General features: G+C 40.6%; 1 protein-coding gene across 1 annotated transcript in view; it reads left to right on the top strand.

Annotated features, from left to right (window-relative positions):
* CNTN1 (contactin 1) overlaps positions 1-16,419 on the top strand; it is a 239,818-nt gene that overhangs the window by 85,973 nt on the left and 137,426 nt on the right. Inside the window, exon 3 of the mRNA XM_061467767.1 lies at positions 15,388-15,487. The gene's annotated coding sequence lies outside the window, so the exon portion shown is untranslated. The remainder of the gene's footprint in view (positions 1-15,387; positions 15,488-16,419) is intronic.

Consider the following 16,419-nt stretch of genomic DNA (forward strand, 5'->3'; position numbering starts at 1 on the left):
AGAGCTGGCTGAGCATCTCTGCACAATCCTGCACCACGTGTCATGCAGATGAACTTTCTGATCTGGACTGCCAGCCTATTTTTTGTCATGAAATGTTTTACCCAAATTTGGGAGCTATGTAGAAGTGAATATAATTAACAAAATGTTCTTGAGTTCTGTTGTGGGCTTTTGCTTTTTATTCCATTTGGTTTCTGAAGCCTCTAGGATTAATCTTCAGTCTGAATGAGTCAGGCAATCCGTTTACATTCCACTAGCAGTGCACTGTCTTTTCAGTAACTCAAATATAACTCATCTTAATACAGTTAATGATACTTGTAATCGTATTTTCTGGGGCTGAGCTATATTTAATAGAGTTGAAACGTCATGCAACATGTAAATTATAAAACAGCCTTTATATCTTTTCCTAGTTTCTTGACTCCTGATTACTATGTTCTTCTTTTTCTGTCTGTTTTGCATGATTCATGTAGACAGAGGGAGGAGGTAGGACTTGATATTAAAGGTTATTGAGTATGAAATGTTGAAACCCATCAACATTATTTTAGGAACACTAATAATCTAAGCATAAAGGTAGTTGTGAAGTCTAATTAAAAATATGTGTTGTGTAAATGGGCAGTGGATGGAGAGACGGGAAGGAAATGGAGGTGTGTCTGAATGCTATGGTCGCTGGGGTAGAACTGTAGTATTCATTGGCTTCATAGAGGAGAAGAGAGGTAGGAATCAATACTGAGAATCTGGTAGGCTACGTTATAAAAATATCTGGAATATGGACAAAGCATTTGAAATGTGGTTTTGTGTGAAACTCCTCCTCTTATGTTTTATTCCTCCTTATGCTTCATTCATTTAGAAGCAGAAATCTCTCTAGCATAGGGCAAGTGACAGCCAAGAGCTTTTGTTATTATAGGTTTTATTATCAGATAGTGGTGATGAATTTATTGGACTCTATGCATAAAAGAAAATACTTCAAATATCTACATAGAGAATAATACTGGTCTGAAATAAAAGCAAAAATAAAAAAGTAAAAGGAGAGCATGATCAGATGTTGCAGAATAAAAAAGCCAGCATTCCTGTTGCTCTCAGAAACTGCTGAAGATGAATTTATTTGGGCTCTTCAGAATTCATTCTGCTCCAGTGGAATCCAGTTTAAATTATATTACAGAAATTCAAAGATGCTGTTTCTTGACCACTACTGTTTTCATGGTCAGTACAAAAACCAAAGGACGATACCTGCTTTCAGAAAGCCCTGTCTACATTTCAGGTTGAATACCATGATTTTTTTTTTCTTTAAAGTTTTAGTGTGCTGAAGAAAGTCTGTGGTCAAAAAAGAACAAATTTCCATAGGGGTCTCTGAAGAGGTGCACTGCTTCTTTTAAGCAGACGGGTAGATAGTTTTGGGAAGTCTTGACAAGCTGAGACAAACTCACAGCCTTAGATCAGCCTCTCAGCATCAGGTTAGATAAAAGGGACTGGAGATGGTTGCAGGCAGGATCCCTTCTAGAAAGATTACAGAGGTTTGGCAGTTTGTGCGTCCATAACTACTGTGATTGGCTTCCACCCTCTCCAGAGGCAAACATCGCCAAGATGTTTAAAGTGTTCTTGTGTGTTCTTCCTTTTCTCCTACAAATTGCAACTGAACACGCAGATAGATAACCTAGTCCAAGTCTTTGTTTCTGAAGGAGCTTGTGCAACTGCTCATTGAAGAATGTGACTAAAGAAGAAAACATGTTTCAAAATCAGATGTGGAAGACCTGGTTCAAGGTTTAGGTTCAGGTCAGACACTTGAATCGTTGCCTTACATACCAGATACAGATTTTGTGATCATCTAGCTATTTTTGTTTTATATTGGTTTTAAGTGTGCTTGTGTGCTTAATGGACTTTCCCCCAAAAAATTATTTCCTATCAAAGTTCTTTATTTTACTTCATTCCTTCCCAGAAGAAAGCAGCCCCTTGGAGAATGTATGATAATGGTGTAATGCTGAGGCAAAGTTCTGGCAGGATTTCATGGATTACTTTTATAATGCTTCTACTTGATTTTCCCATTATAGGTTTAACAAAGGCAAGATTATCTTAAACTGTGTCAGTCCCGTTCAAATCCAGTTGGTTGTTTTCATGATGAAAATTAACATTTTTAAGTGCTTTGCTGGATCAGGGCCCAGATGATTGTTACCTCTTTCAGATGAGCATTTTAAAGCTTCCTTGATCATTATAATAAGAGAATTATACCAATAATTATTAATGAATAGTATTACTCTGTAAATTCCCCTCTGAATCTAACTGCGGATAGGAATTAGAACCTCTGTTCCAGTATTTCATAAATGTGCCTTAGCAATCTTAATGAAATTTATTTACTTACTTGCCTACTGATAATGCATTTATGACTATTTTTTAGTAGAGATACTTCCTTTGGGATTTGGAGGTGGACTGTGATTAGATAATGAATCTACAAAACAGCCATTGTTGAGGAAAACAAGCCAGTCTGACTTGAGTATTAAAAATTAGCCTTTAAAAGGTGAAATTTCTTCCTTTTCAAATTTAGGAAAAGACTGAGAAGCTAGGAACCTTACTAAGGATCTTGGAGTTTGGTCTTTGTGTCATTAAAAAGAAGAATTTGAGAATGACTTCAGTAAGTGCCAAAGCGAAGGCTGGGTCATTCTAAGAAGCTTTTCCTACTTTTGTGTGAGCATTTCTACAGCTCTTAGAGGTGAATATTGAAGGTAAAGTGTAGCTTAACCCCTTGACCCTTCCTGGTGACTTATGCATTGTTGATTCTTTCATCTCCATTGTGATGAACATGCAGGGAAGGATTCCAGTGAAGATAATGTAGGTGTCCGTTTCTGTCAGTGGCTCTGTAGCAGAATTGGAGTCTGGAGGTTAAACCCCCCCCACTTTTTAAAATCCTGACCACAGTTCAGAAGCTCGCATAGGACATTTAAATGTCACTAATTTGTGCTCCATATTTTGTGCAGCACAGCAGCAGTTTTGGGTTTTATGCAGAAATGAGAGGAAAACTCTGTTGAGAGACATCCAGCAAGTTCAGTGCTCCTATCGCAAAAGATTGCTAGCTTTTTAAGAGGTGATAATGTATCATATACCTTGGTAAGATCATAATTAAATTGTCCAGAATATTCCTGTACTCCTTTGTTGCCAGGTTATCTTAGGACATTAATCAGTCTGATAGGGATGAAACCTTTTACATGCTTTTTGGCAGAAAGCACACTGAAAACAGGGTGAAGAGATGGAATATGGCCAATTCCACTCTCAAGTTCAAGACTAACTTAATCCTTTCCTCTTTAGAGAGCACTAAATACATTTATATTTCATTCTCCAATAAATAGATTCTGTTCTTATTTTAAAAGTTGTATGCCTGCAGGTGTCTTATTTTAGATCATCCTGATGCTTGACCAGACTAATACTTTCGGTGTGAAATTTGGTGAAGCTTCTGGTTAGTGAAAATGCTACAGTACAGGTGGGCTCTATCAATCACAATTAGTTAGATCTTAAATGCCAAATGGTGTATTTGCAATTGTATTTTAGGATATGATCACAGATTCATTATTTGTCAGTACCCTTACCTTCTGCTGCTGTTGTAAGCAAAAGCTCTGTGTACAGAACAGAATCATAGAATCATAGTTCTAACTAGCCTAGCCCTAACTTCCATAGTTGGGGCTGGAAAGGACCTTAAGATCATCCAGTTCCAACCCCCCTGCCATGGGCAGGGACACCTCACACTAAAACCATGTCACCCAAGGCTATGTCCAACCTGGCCTTGAACACTGCCAGGGATGGAGCATTCACAACTTCCCTGGGCAACCCATTCCAGTGCCTCACCACCCTAACAGGAAAGAATTTCCTCCTTATATCCAATCTAAACTTCTCCTGTTTAAATTTCAACCCATTACCCCTTGTCCTGTCACTACAGTCCCTAATGAAGAGTCCATCCCCAGCATCTCTATAGGCCCCCTTCAGATACTGGAAGGCTGCTATGAGGTCTCCACGCAGCCTTCTCTTCTTCGGGCTGAACAGCCCCAACTTTCTCAGCCTGTCTTCATACAGGAGGTGCTCCAGTCCCCTGATCATCCTCATGGCCCTCCTCTGGACTTGTTCCAACAGTTCCATGTCCTTTTTATGTTGAGGATGCCAGAACTGCACACAATACTCCAGGTAAGGTCTCATGAGAACAGAGTAGAGGGACAGGATCATCTTCTTTGACCTGTTCTATTGGTTTTTGTAAACCCCAAAATTATAGCCCCCAACCATACAATTAAGCTAACAAATAAGAATAGTATCTTCTCACATTCCTCACAAGTGAAAATCCTCACCTGAGATAACTAGAAGGCTTGGATATTTGGTATTTTGATACAGATGTACTTTTTAATAATGTTGCTGCTTAATCTTCACAGACACATTATGGTGTGTTACTGTAGATATCCATTAAGCTATTCACCACAGCTTCCTTTCATTCAAAACATGCTGAACATTTTTCTGTCAAAGAACTAGTCTCTGCTGCCTGTTAATACTTTATCTGTGAGCTATATAAATAAGGAGAAACTTAACATGAGCCAGCTTCAGTGTGCACTCGCAGCCCAGAAAGCCAACCGTATCCTGGGCTGCATCAAAAGCAGCATGACCAGCAGGTCGGAGGAGGTGATCCTGTCCCTCTGCTCTGCTCTCCTGAGACCTCACCTGGAGTATTGTGTGCAGTTCTGGTGTCCTCAGCATAAAAAGGACATGGAACTGTTGGAACAAGTCCAGAGGAGGGCCATGAGGATGATCAGGGGACTGGAGCACCTCCTGTATGAAGACAGGCTGAGAAAATTGGGGCTGTTCAGCCTGGAGAAGAGAAGGCTGCATGGAGACCTCATAGCAGCCTTCCAGTATCTGAAGGGGGCCTATAGGGATGCTGGGGATGGAGTCTTCATTAGGGACTGTATTGATAGGACAAAGGGTAACGGATTCAAGCTTGAACAGGGGAAGTTTAGATTGGATATAAGGAGGAAATTCTTTCCTGTTAGGGTGGTGAGGCACTAGAATGGGTTGCCCAAGGAAGTCGTGAATGCTCCATGGCTAGCTGTGTTAAAGGCCAGCTTGGACAGAGCCTTGGACTGCATGGTTTAGCATGAGGTGTCCCTGCCCATGGCAGGGGGTTGGAACTGGATATCTTAAGGTCTTTTCCAACCCTAACTATTGTGTGATTCTGTGATTCCATGATTCTAAAGAGTAACTTCTATAAATTAAAAGGCCCAAACAGTTCATTTTCCGTTACTTGCCTGAGTAGTTAGATGGGTTGCTATAAAAAGGCACTGTTGCAGCTGCTTTTCTTTTTTTGCTTTCAGTTGCTTTATCCCGTAAAGCCCAGTATTTAGTCTCATATGGTGGTACAGCTCATATGGAACATTTCCTCTATTTGTCAAGGAGCTGTTGTTAGTTTGTGCAGACCTCAGTAGCTGAAAGAAGAGCTTTCTGGAAGCTTTCTTGAATTGGTCTTCACATGACCATATGCACTGCATTGAAGGTGTGTGAGTGTCTCTGCAAGCAGTGGGAGAATGTTGCGGTCCTTCAGCCATCCCACCATCTGCCTGAAAAAAGAAAAGCTTGGTCCTGGAACTGTGGAAGAAAAAAGGATTAGCCAATGACTGGAAATACTTTATTTGCATAAAGTTTCATTTTAAAAAACAACAACAAAAATATCTGTGAAATGGTTACCTTAATTCTTTTGCATTAAAAAGTCAGTGAACATTTACATTTGTGTACATAAGATGGATATGTGATACTGTGTTATTCAGAAACTTTTCTGTTTGTACTATTAAAATCAAGTAATCTGTGCAACTTTAGTCATTTAACCAAAAAGTCTTGTTCTGTCAGAAATAGACCACACCCGTTCAAAAGTTTCCTTCATTTTTTATTTACATACTTAGTGTTTATTCATTTGAAAACAATATTCCTGCCTTATATCCCTTACATGACACGTTTCACTTTGGGTCTTGAAATCGAGCTCATACTTCCTCAAAGATGACTGGGTTTTGTCCTAGCTGGGAATTTGGTTTTAGTTATATCGCTTTTATTTCTCTTAAAACAAGCTAAACAACTGAGATTAACCTATGCCGTGTTCCCAACCTTCATATTTTGTAGTTCATATCATACATTGCATTTCTCACAAAGCACTGCCTACTATTCAGAGGTTTTAGACATTAGTCTATTCGTTCAGGTTCCAGTGTTACTCAATGATCTGCCTTTTGCTGAGAAAAAGAACATATAAAGCCCCCCAAGTTTGTGCAGGATTGCCATCTGGGGAGGAGGTAGTAATTCTAAAAGTCATGTAAACCTATCAATGGTATAGGCTAGAAAGAAAGAGTTAAAGGAAAAAGTGCTTCTCATTCCTAATTTTGAGGAACTGACAATCCTGCTTTGGCTTAGTTTTGGGTTTTTCCTCAGAGTGGTGAAATTTAGAGATTTAATTGATTTCCCACAAATTCTCACTGATGAGTGAGAGTTTTCCACTTCCATTTGTTGCTAGGCTCTTGCCCCTACAATTATGATGCATATTTAGAACTGCTCATTTTTATATTGTCTGTATGTTTTTGCAGTTAGTAATTTCTCACTGTGAGTTAAGGAGAAGGTGGAGGATTAAAAATGTCTTGGACCTGGGAATGCATAGTACTGAAAGGAAAGAGCCTTCTTAGGAGAACCTGAATGTCTGATTTGGTTTTTATTTGAGGAACACAGCTGTTCGCAAGCTAAAAATCGCTGCTTTTGTCATTTGTATTTGTAGGTCTATTTTCCCTCTGGTAAGGTAGGACTAATGGGTGTGTGTGTGTGTGTGTGTGTGTGTGTGTGTGTGTGGTGGAGCATCAGTTGATTCAGAGAACTGTGAACACATGAAGATGACAAAGTCAAAAGCTATGCCCTGGCAAAGAGGAGAGAGGGCTGTGCGCTGGTGGTGAGTCACAGAGGATGATTGTCACTGACAGTGCAGGCTGTTGATGGCAGGGAAGTAGGAGTCTTTCCTTTTATTTCATGTCACTTTTGCTTCTTGACTGGCAAGCTACTGATCTGAGTTGACCTGCATTTGAAAACACTGGGTGGTACTGACTGGCAAGTATGTTTGACATGAAGATGAAGATTAAATACTGGCCTCCCACCTCAGTTTTCCTGTGATTTGCATGCAGCCAAATGCTATCCCATGCTGTTTATCAGGGAACACACTGACATTTTCTTCATTCAAAAGTGTAGTGTGGCATGCAGACCTAGGAGTGAATGGAGTAAAAACAAGCAAGCAAATAATGTATTTCTTCTAGCATTCAGTGGGTTGTTATGGGAGAAGGTACCCTCATTTCCTCCATTGGTGCAACAGGAAGGGCAGCAGTCCACTCTGAGAAGTAGCTATGCAATATGCACTCTCCGAGCAGTTTGCAGACCGAGTAGAAAACAGATAAAAATCCAAATGTTCAGATTAAAAAGTGAGCAGGAGAAAAATTCCTCTGAATATTGGGTACTTTGTTACTGGTGTTAATTTGCTGCAGACAATGTAAGTTGGTACCTTTGTGGTTTGGCACCTAAAATACTTTTTCCAGGTCACCAGGTTATTTATTACCTGTGGACATATAATGTCACAGAATTGGGACCAGTGTCTCTGGAGCCTCCTGGGTAGACTTCAGCAGAGTGGGCTGCTGAAGGAGAAGCACAGCAGGCACTGCCAGCCTGTCCCTTCTGGCATATGCTATGCTCCAGAGCACTTTACAGATAGGAAACACCACCACAGTTGTATGAAAACAGGAGGCAAAAAAGATAACTGTGTGTCAGGTAATGCTGCTGCCTCAAATCCTTGCTCCTCTCGTTAGCCTTGACCACCCTGTTGGCTCTCAGTCCATTGACCTGCGTCCAGGCTGCCATTGAGTGTCTCCCGTTTTTCACCTCCACCCAGTTTTACTGCACCTGCTTCCCCATGTTTGTGTGCCTTGGCTTGTCCTTGCCTGCTCATTGGCCTTCCTCTTGCTGTTCTGCTGATGTCCTTGACGTTTTTGGTTGGTGTTCCAGCTCTGCCCTCTTTCCACAGCTTCTGTTCCCATAGCTCTAGACCATGCCACACACTTCTGTATTTCTTCTTATTGCTCCCCATCTCCTGCCAGTCTTCCTGGAAATTCTCATTATTTTTCATTCCTGCTCACAGCAGATGTCAGGCTCCTGAGAGCACCAACAGGCTGTGTGGAACCTTCCCCTTCCATGGAGTTGCCTTCCAGTGTTCAGCTCCAAATGGTGCAGCTGTATAGCCTGGGATTAGATTTGTAGGGAAGCTGTGAGAAGCCTTTTGCCCTTTTCTAGGATCTGTTTTAGTCTGGCCTTGCCTGGGACCTTGCCTGTGCTGTGTTTCAGCTGCAGTTGTGTCTGGCTGAGCACACTGCTGTCTCTATCCCTGCCCTGCCCCCTTCCCATCTTGGCAGGACCTCAGACCTGCCCTGTCACAATAACCTTGTCCAGTGCTCCCGATCCGTGGCTGCCGTGGTTGCAATCAGCCCAGCCCCACACTGTGTGTTCAGGAGCCACGAGCTTGTGCTCTGGGGCGAGGGGCTGTCTGTGGCCCCCAGCTGTCTGTGCCCCTGCCCTCACCTAACAACACCCTCCCGCCCAACCCTTTTCAGAGCAACGCCATCAGCATCTTTGAATGCAGCAGTTTGTCTCTAGTTTGTATGGTAAACAGCTTGTAGTTAAAGCATTTCAGTCAACTGGAAACATTCATTGGCTCGAACTGCACACTTGAAGAGCTGGCAGCCCTGAACTTGTTGCTATGCTCTGCACAGGCGCTGACCTTGAATTTCTGCTCACAGTAATGGATATTTGGCTTTTTCTACTTTTCACCAAAACACATAACTCTGTTGACTCCTGTGAGGTTCCTTGAATTTCTGGATCCCTCTTTGGATGAGGATATCAGAAGGGGCAACCCAACAGGGTGTTGCTACTGGGTCAAATATAAGAGCCTGCTTTGTTTATCCAGTGGTGTAAGTTGTTAGTGTGATGAATGAGGACCAATAAGCTGAATGAAGAGAGTTCTGAACTAATGATGGATAGAAAAATCAATTCAGAGGTCAGAAACATCATAGAGGAAACAAGCACGCTAGAGTGCAAAAACAGCAGTAATGAAGATGCAGAAACAGATAATATAAAAGAGTTTTTGCTGAGCACAGGAGCTCAAAATGCATGTAGAAATTCAGTCTGTAGTGGTCTTGGGCTTTTGGACTAAGGAGAATGATGTGATCAGAAAACCAGGTGAACAAAAGACCTGTAGAACAGCATTTTCCCATCAGTATTACAGACAGTCTGTAGAGGGATATACTGCAGCAAGTCATGCTGCACTTCATGCTGGTTTTGGAGCAGCAGTGATTTGAAATAAATCACTCTGTAAGTGTGGGAAAGTATTTGGAGGGAAGTTCTGTCTGTTATCTTGAATATAGCCTTTGTTGCTGTTTAAAACCAAAGGCCTAGGAGAGCATAAACATAGTACTGTCTCCAGCTCTGTGTGTGTGGCTAGCTTTTAAAAGTCAAGTGATGTTTTGAGTAATAACTGCCTCATATTGAGGACCTCCACAGAAGGATAAGAAAGGCTAGAAAGGCTTAGATTTCATATAAAACATGTGAACATAAAGAGTGGCATTCTTCTCAGTATATACAGAATCTCTTTTACACCTGAAATATGGCAGATATATATAGTAGTCTGTAGTCTATCATAATAACTACTGGTTTTATATAATTTTTTATATTATAACTGTATAATATGTAGAATGATATTTAAGCCTGTACTATATAATAAGATGCAGTATAATATATGTAGTAGGGACAACTATATTGGCATACAACCTATATAATTGTATTAAATATTTGGATTGTTTCAGAACAATTATTAAAGCATTTTCATATAATGAATTGTTATCTTTGATATTTCAGAACACTGACTGAAACAGGAAAGCAGAACAAGCATTTGTTTGATTGGGGAACATGTTTAAGTATTGGTAGCAAAGTGGTCCATAGAACAACTAAATCACATTTTCGGCTTAAATGACTGAACTGGCACCATATGGCAGCATCATATGACTCCTTTGACAACTTGGGGCTGGCACAAAATGTATTTCTGAAACCCCAGGTTCTATTAGATGTCTGCTGTAGGATTCCCACTCTCCTGTGCCTTCTGGTACTGTTGATTAGTGTTGTACTGAATAGCCACAGTCATCAACCAGAGACCCCTTTGAAAAAATAAACTAAAAAGTTTGTTCCTGTCCTAGTGAGAATTACTTGTAAGTACTTATGAGTGGAAGTGTAACATAAAAGGCAAAGACAGATGGGGAACTGAAAAGAAACAGTGAAAGAAAGTCAGCCATGAGGATAGATGGTCCCAGTTTTCCTGAGCAGCCTACGTGCTGCCAATTTTTTTTTAATTGTGATAGCAAAGAGTATTTAAGAAAGGATTTGAAGGAGGGCAATGCGGTGAGTTTGCAGGTGTTGCAGAGAGTTCTTCCAAAGCTTGAAGTGTAATGGGAGGAAACATTGAAGTGCTTGACTGAAAATTTAACAAGGGGCTAATGAAAAATAAGTTAAAGACTAATTGTAAGTTGGCTGTTCAGAACCAAGTGAGAATACTAATGAGAGCAGTCCATGGAAGGGAGCATGAGGTTTCTTGTCTTTGAGATGCCAAGGGAGGGAGCAGCAGGATACGAGGGGAGAGGTCACACAATCGGAGTGATGCACCAGAAGAATGGTGTTTGCAGTAGCACTCAGATTAGATGCTGTGTTTGTCCAGGCAGGGGGCAAAATTTTGTATTAATCTATTCCCAAGATAATGAGGATCCAGACAAGGGTTTTAATTAAGTGCATAATAAAATATTGTGTATGAGCAATATTGTGCAGAAAGATTCTGCAAAACTTGGCCTGGATTTGATGACCTAAGGATGATGTGTGGTGGAGATAACATTCAGACAAGTGTCTTAAATTTGGGGCGAGATGGTGTCACTGTACACAGTGATTTAGGAAGTTTCTGGCAGCATGGGGAGGGTTAATACAATCCCAAATTTGCCTATGTTGAGTTTAATCTGATGCCTGAATTTACAGTATCAGAAATACCAGCCGAGATACCAATTTGAAAAGAGGTGGTCTTACTGGAGTGGAGGTGTAGCATACAAAGAGGAGATGGCAGCTGACACTGTGTTTGTAGGTGAGATTGTAGCAGAGTAAAGTGTTAAGAGGAAAGAAGACCAGGTAATTCTCCGCAGAGCATAGAAAAAAGCATGAAGTTGTTCCTCTGAATGACATCCAGAGCAAAGTTGGAGAGGGAGCCAAAAGTTCAGAGGTAAAAACTAACCACGAAAAACTGTTGGCATGTCAGGAAGAATGAAAAATAAGCCTTGCTCCTGAGGACTGGATAACTACAAATGCTAAAAGATTTCAAGAGCTTCTATGTTAGAGTGCAAAAGGCAAAAGCCAGGAGGAAAGGAAGAGAGGAACTTCATGTGGTAGTTTTAAAGCTATGTAGTGTTGAAAGGCAGCAGGAAGATGTAATGGTGGCTGCAAAAGCAAGTGAGGCTAAGAGAAACACTAGGGAGTTTTTTTCTTTGTGAAAGTATAAAAACAGTGAGAATGGGAAGAGAATGAAAGCAGGCAGGGGAAATGAGTTTCTGAAGGAAATAAGGAAACTATGTAAGACAGCTGTGGCTCTATGGAAGGTGTATATATAGCAGTACCGAGCACAAACGTTCTCTGTGCCTCAAGGATGGAGTAGGGAAAGTGAAGGAAATAAAAATCAAGTTGTGTTGCCAGATTTCTGTTGGAGAAATAGACATGGAAAGAAAAGTAAGGATAGGAGAATTTAGGAACTGCGGTCAAGAAAGTGACAGTCATTGTGGATGCGATAAATGGTAGAATAAGATTTTTCTACCTAGAAAATGTGAAGAACAGAATTTGTTGTGGAAGAATGGAGCTTTTGCTCAGTGTAAGAAGACGAGCAGAAGAGAAAGGTGCTGTTTATGAGAAGTGGTGCTTAGGGACATGGTTTAGTGGTGAACTTGGTAGTGTTATTAAAGATGATCTTAAATATCTTTTCCAACCTAAATGATTTTATGATTTTGTGAACCAAGGACAGGGTTAGACTACAGTGAGGGAGAGTAACAAAATAATAATAGAAAGAGGTGCATGAAACAGTGGGCTTGGATCAACTACTTAGAGAAATAAAATGAAGATTTGTAAGACAAGAAATGGCTGCATTAAACAGCTTTGTGCTCTCGGAATATGGAGAATTTATGCTGTATATTGATCTTGTGATTGAGACTACCTGACAGCCCACTGTGTAGCTTATCTTAAAATCTTCCAGACCCATGAGCACTTTTACATTTCAAATTGAGTAAAAGGTTCCCAAGTCTGGAGTTTCTACTTTGAAGGGGTGATGTGCCAGGAAGGCTGGGAAGCTATGTATATTGTACTGAAACAGGCATTCATGATGAAGGGTAAATCTTAGTGCTTAAGCCTGTGAGCTTCCAATTTCTACCTAGACGTAGTAAGAATGCGAATGTCTGGTATGATAGTTTATATTGGAAGTGTGGAACCAGAATAATAAAGCAAGGAGAGCAGGGCATTTTCATTACATGTTTTTCATCACTGGCAAATCAGTGAATGCTAAAAAATACAAATATATACACAAAGAAGGCTAATGTTCTATCAACATGGATTGTCAGATTTCCTTGGGATGTGTCTAACACAGTGAAATACATCACCAGTACATCAATGTGATGGAAATGCACCTCTAACAACACCCATATTTGTGTTTGCTGACACCAATAACTTCAACAAAACACTAATTTTTCCCAGTTTCTAGACTTTACCCATACAAACAGTAAAACCCTTCTTATCTCTGTCATCTTCCACAGAAAGTGGCATTAGTTTCTCTTTTTATTGTCTATGCTTCTTATGAAGTTCTGTAGTGGAAGGAAGATGTACTTTGTTCCTCAGTGCTTCTAGTCTTCCTTTGACTAGTTTATGCAGTCAATGGAGATGGGAATGATTCAACTCACCCTTAAATACATTGCAAGAGTTGGACAGCCAAACAGGTTCTAACAGTCTTCTGACAGATGATGAGCACCTTCCTCGTGTGCAAGCATGCACTGCTAGCCATCCAAATTTATACATCTTTATCTGGAGCTTAATCCCAACAAAGCAAGAAGTGGCAGATGTCCACTGTAGTGATAAGCATAGGATAAACTAGTCTGCAGTGCTTACAAGAGCATATTTTTGCCCAGTAAACTTGCCCCTTATAACTGATTAAAGACCAGAGCAAGCTCATGGGGATTGCATGACCAGGGGCACAAATCTCATCTCTGCGAGGTTTCTTTCCATTCTAATCTGATTAATTAATCAGACAGCTTCGTAACATCATGTTTTCTGATATGGTTTGTAACTTCTAGCTTAATGCTTGCCAGAGATGATTGTGACCCAGCACTCAGGGTATAGTAATGGGTGAAGAATCTGATAACCTGAACTGCTGTTTCTGACATACCGCAAAGTAGAGGTTAACTGCTGTTGTATTATGGCCTTGGTAACTGTTGAGAAAGGACATACCAACAAGGTATAAGGTAATTTCTTGGCGACACTCTTGTCAGCTCACTAACTGTATCTGTGTGCCTCAGCATGAGGGAAAACTATTAGATACTGTGTACACTGAAAAGGGATTGCTTTGGTGAGAGGCGAACCAAGCAAAATGTCTTCCTGATTTTCCTCTGAAAAAAGCCTCTATTCATTCTAGTTTCCAGACCGTATGCCAAATCCTGACTGCTCCAGACAATTTTCCATTAACTTACTCGGGAGGCACTGAATGCATACAATTGCAGGAGACTTGACAGTTTACCCCAGATTCAGATTTTCATCAGTATGTGGCATGTCTCTATTCATGCTGCAATCTCATCAAGGCTTTCTGTTCTGCCAGTTGTACGGTCTTTGATCCCAGGAAGAAATAAAACCCAGTAACAGTTCTGTATTTAGTGATGATGAGGTATTTTAGTGATAAAAACTCATACCCAAATTCCATCAAGGGTAAGGAATAATTCCATAGATTTCAGGAAACTACAGGTCTGTGTGGTTCCGATGCTGGTGACTATGCTGTTTGTCCACACCAGGGTAACCGAAGATTCTTGTTACTTTACCTTTAAATACTGCTTTGGAGTCTCACCTCAGTCACAGCTCTAGCATTTTCCTTTTGTCTGCCTTCCCTCTCTCATGTTTTTCCTCTGAAATTGACAGTCATGATTTTCCTATGTGTGGAGGGAGAAGCATGTGGCAGTCAGAGGGTGGGACGGCCCAAAGGCTGCTGGAGACTGGTTGGTAAACTGTGATGAAGCTTGTTTAAGTGACAGGGGTGCAAGAAAAGGGAGCGTACTGAAAAGATGCACAGATCTGTGGGAAGAAGTAGAAGCTTTGGGACCTATTCTAATTGATCTGGCAGATACAAGTTATGTGAGTTGTGCTAGACAAAAATGATGTGTACGTGCATCTCCAGATAGGATGTAATGTGTGCATTGTCATGAAAGGATTCAGGTGAGAGTGGTCTAGTTTACTGCTATGAACAAGGTGCAGGTGTATATGGGGCAAGGAATGTCTCTTGGGGTAGAAGGGGTAGAAGATACTTATATCTGCTCTTTGCTTCTGGAGGTTCACTGTGCTGTAAGTGTGAGGTTAGGAAAGCATATTTGCTTCTCATGCTGCTTAGAGTTAAAAGGAGAAACAGGCTGCAAGGAATACCGACTTCAGATAAAAGGCTCAGATAATGCAGCATTTTTAGAAGGTCAAAGAAATGCAGGGTCCAGATTAAACACTCTGCAATATGTAAATGCCACGCCACATATGTTGGAGTTATGCTTGAGTGCTGCAGGGGGGAAGCCTGTGCCTGCATCCCCTTTTGGATGGAATATTATTTGTTGCAGTAAAGCAGTTGCCCAGCCCCGATTGTTTTAGTGATGAGCTGATCAATATACCATTACTGGATGTAACGTTGCTGCAGGAAGTGCACAGAAGATTTTAATGCATGAATTATGCATGCTCTGCTCATTCTTTAGTCTCAGAGCAGAGTGACAGAGATTGTAAAGATGACTGGGGTAGTTTCTTGCATAAAGTGACTGCAGTGAAATGCTTCATATTTTCATGCACACAAGCAGCATCGAGTGGGACGGCCTATTTAAGAAGATATAAATCCCTGAGCTTACAGCACGGAATGCTTGATTTGAAAGCATTGCAGCCATGTACAGAGCTGTTTTTTCTGCTGCCTAAACTGCTTTCCACTGAAGGCTGGCTGAGGGATGCTAACGGCTGTGCTTTGCTCTGAGGTCACAGTTTGAAGCCTTTTTTCTAATTTGCTTTCTGCCGCAGGAGAGGATCTGTGAAGTTTATTGCTGTAACCATCCCTGTAACATACTAACTTGGAATAGTTATTATGAACAAAAGGACAAGCTGGAATTCTCCACCTAAGGTAAAAAAAAAAGGGGGGGGCATTTTTTATTTGTGGATTTGAGCGCAGAAGAGGCACTATGCTCAGGCAGGATTATGATGATGCAGTGTGGTTACATTGACTCAGATATCTGTGCTGGAATGCAGAGTCAGGATTCTCGGGTGGATACGGTTGCATGGATCCTACTAGTCTGATTGTTTTTAAATGGTTGTTTAAATGTTGCTGAGACTAAATGCTGTTATACTTCCTGAACCCTGCAGTTTGTGCAGGAGTCTGCATTTCTGATCAATTTTTATCTGCTATAGATGACTGCATTGTGGGGAGGGGCAGGATAGTCACCGAGATGATCAATATAATAACATGATCTATTTCATTAGCGGTCCTAACTGAATAATGACAATGAAATTCCATTGACTTTCTCCCCCACCGCCGCCCCCCTTCCCTCTATCTGCACATTTTCTGTAACATTTGCAGGCTACAGTAAAATGTGTGTCAAGAAAACAAGTCCCAGAATCTATTGCTTGGCTGTTCTGTAAATAGCTAAGATGATCAAACTGTTACATTTTGGATAGAAGTCTGGGCTGTCATTCAGGGAATAGACAAGCCTGCCCTTATTGTCCTTCACAAAACTATGTACTGTCAGAGATTTTACATACAAAGGTAATTATGAAATTTGCTGGAAAAAAAAGCAATAAAAAATTTAAAAGCATTCTACATTCTTTTCATTTGCACATTTGACAGTTTAGGGTATACTAAATTGTTTAATCACTGTAGGTGTACAGTGAAAATATAATCTTTTAAAAGAAGATAAGTAAAATTAAATTTTTCTTGCCTGTTAAATTATTTACCACAATAAATGCTTAAAAATGCCTGTATCATTAGTGTTTTGTGCATCTGTAGGTTTTCGTATTTTGGAAAACACCATACAAATGCTTAGTTTCTGTGTTCAGTAA

The sequence above is a fragment of the Pezoporus flaviventris genome, unplaced genomic scaffold (assembly GCF_033815535.1).
Source record: "Pezoporus flaviventris isolate CSIRO_AGI_PZ_B2104156 unplaced genomic scaffold, CSIRO_AGI_Pfla_v1 ptg000045l, whole genome shotgun sequence".
NCBI classification, from domain to species: domain Eukaryota; kingdom Metazoa; phylum Chordata; class Aves; order Psittaciformes; family Psittacidae; genus Pezoporus; species Pezoporus flaviventris.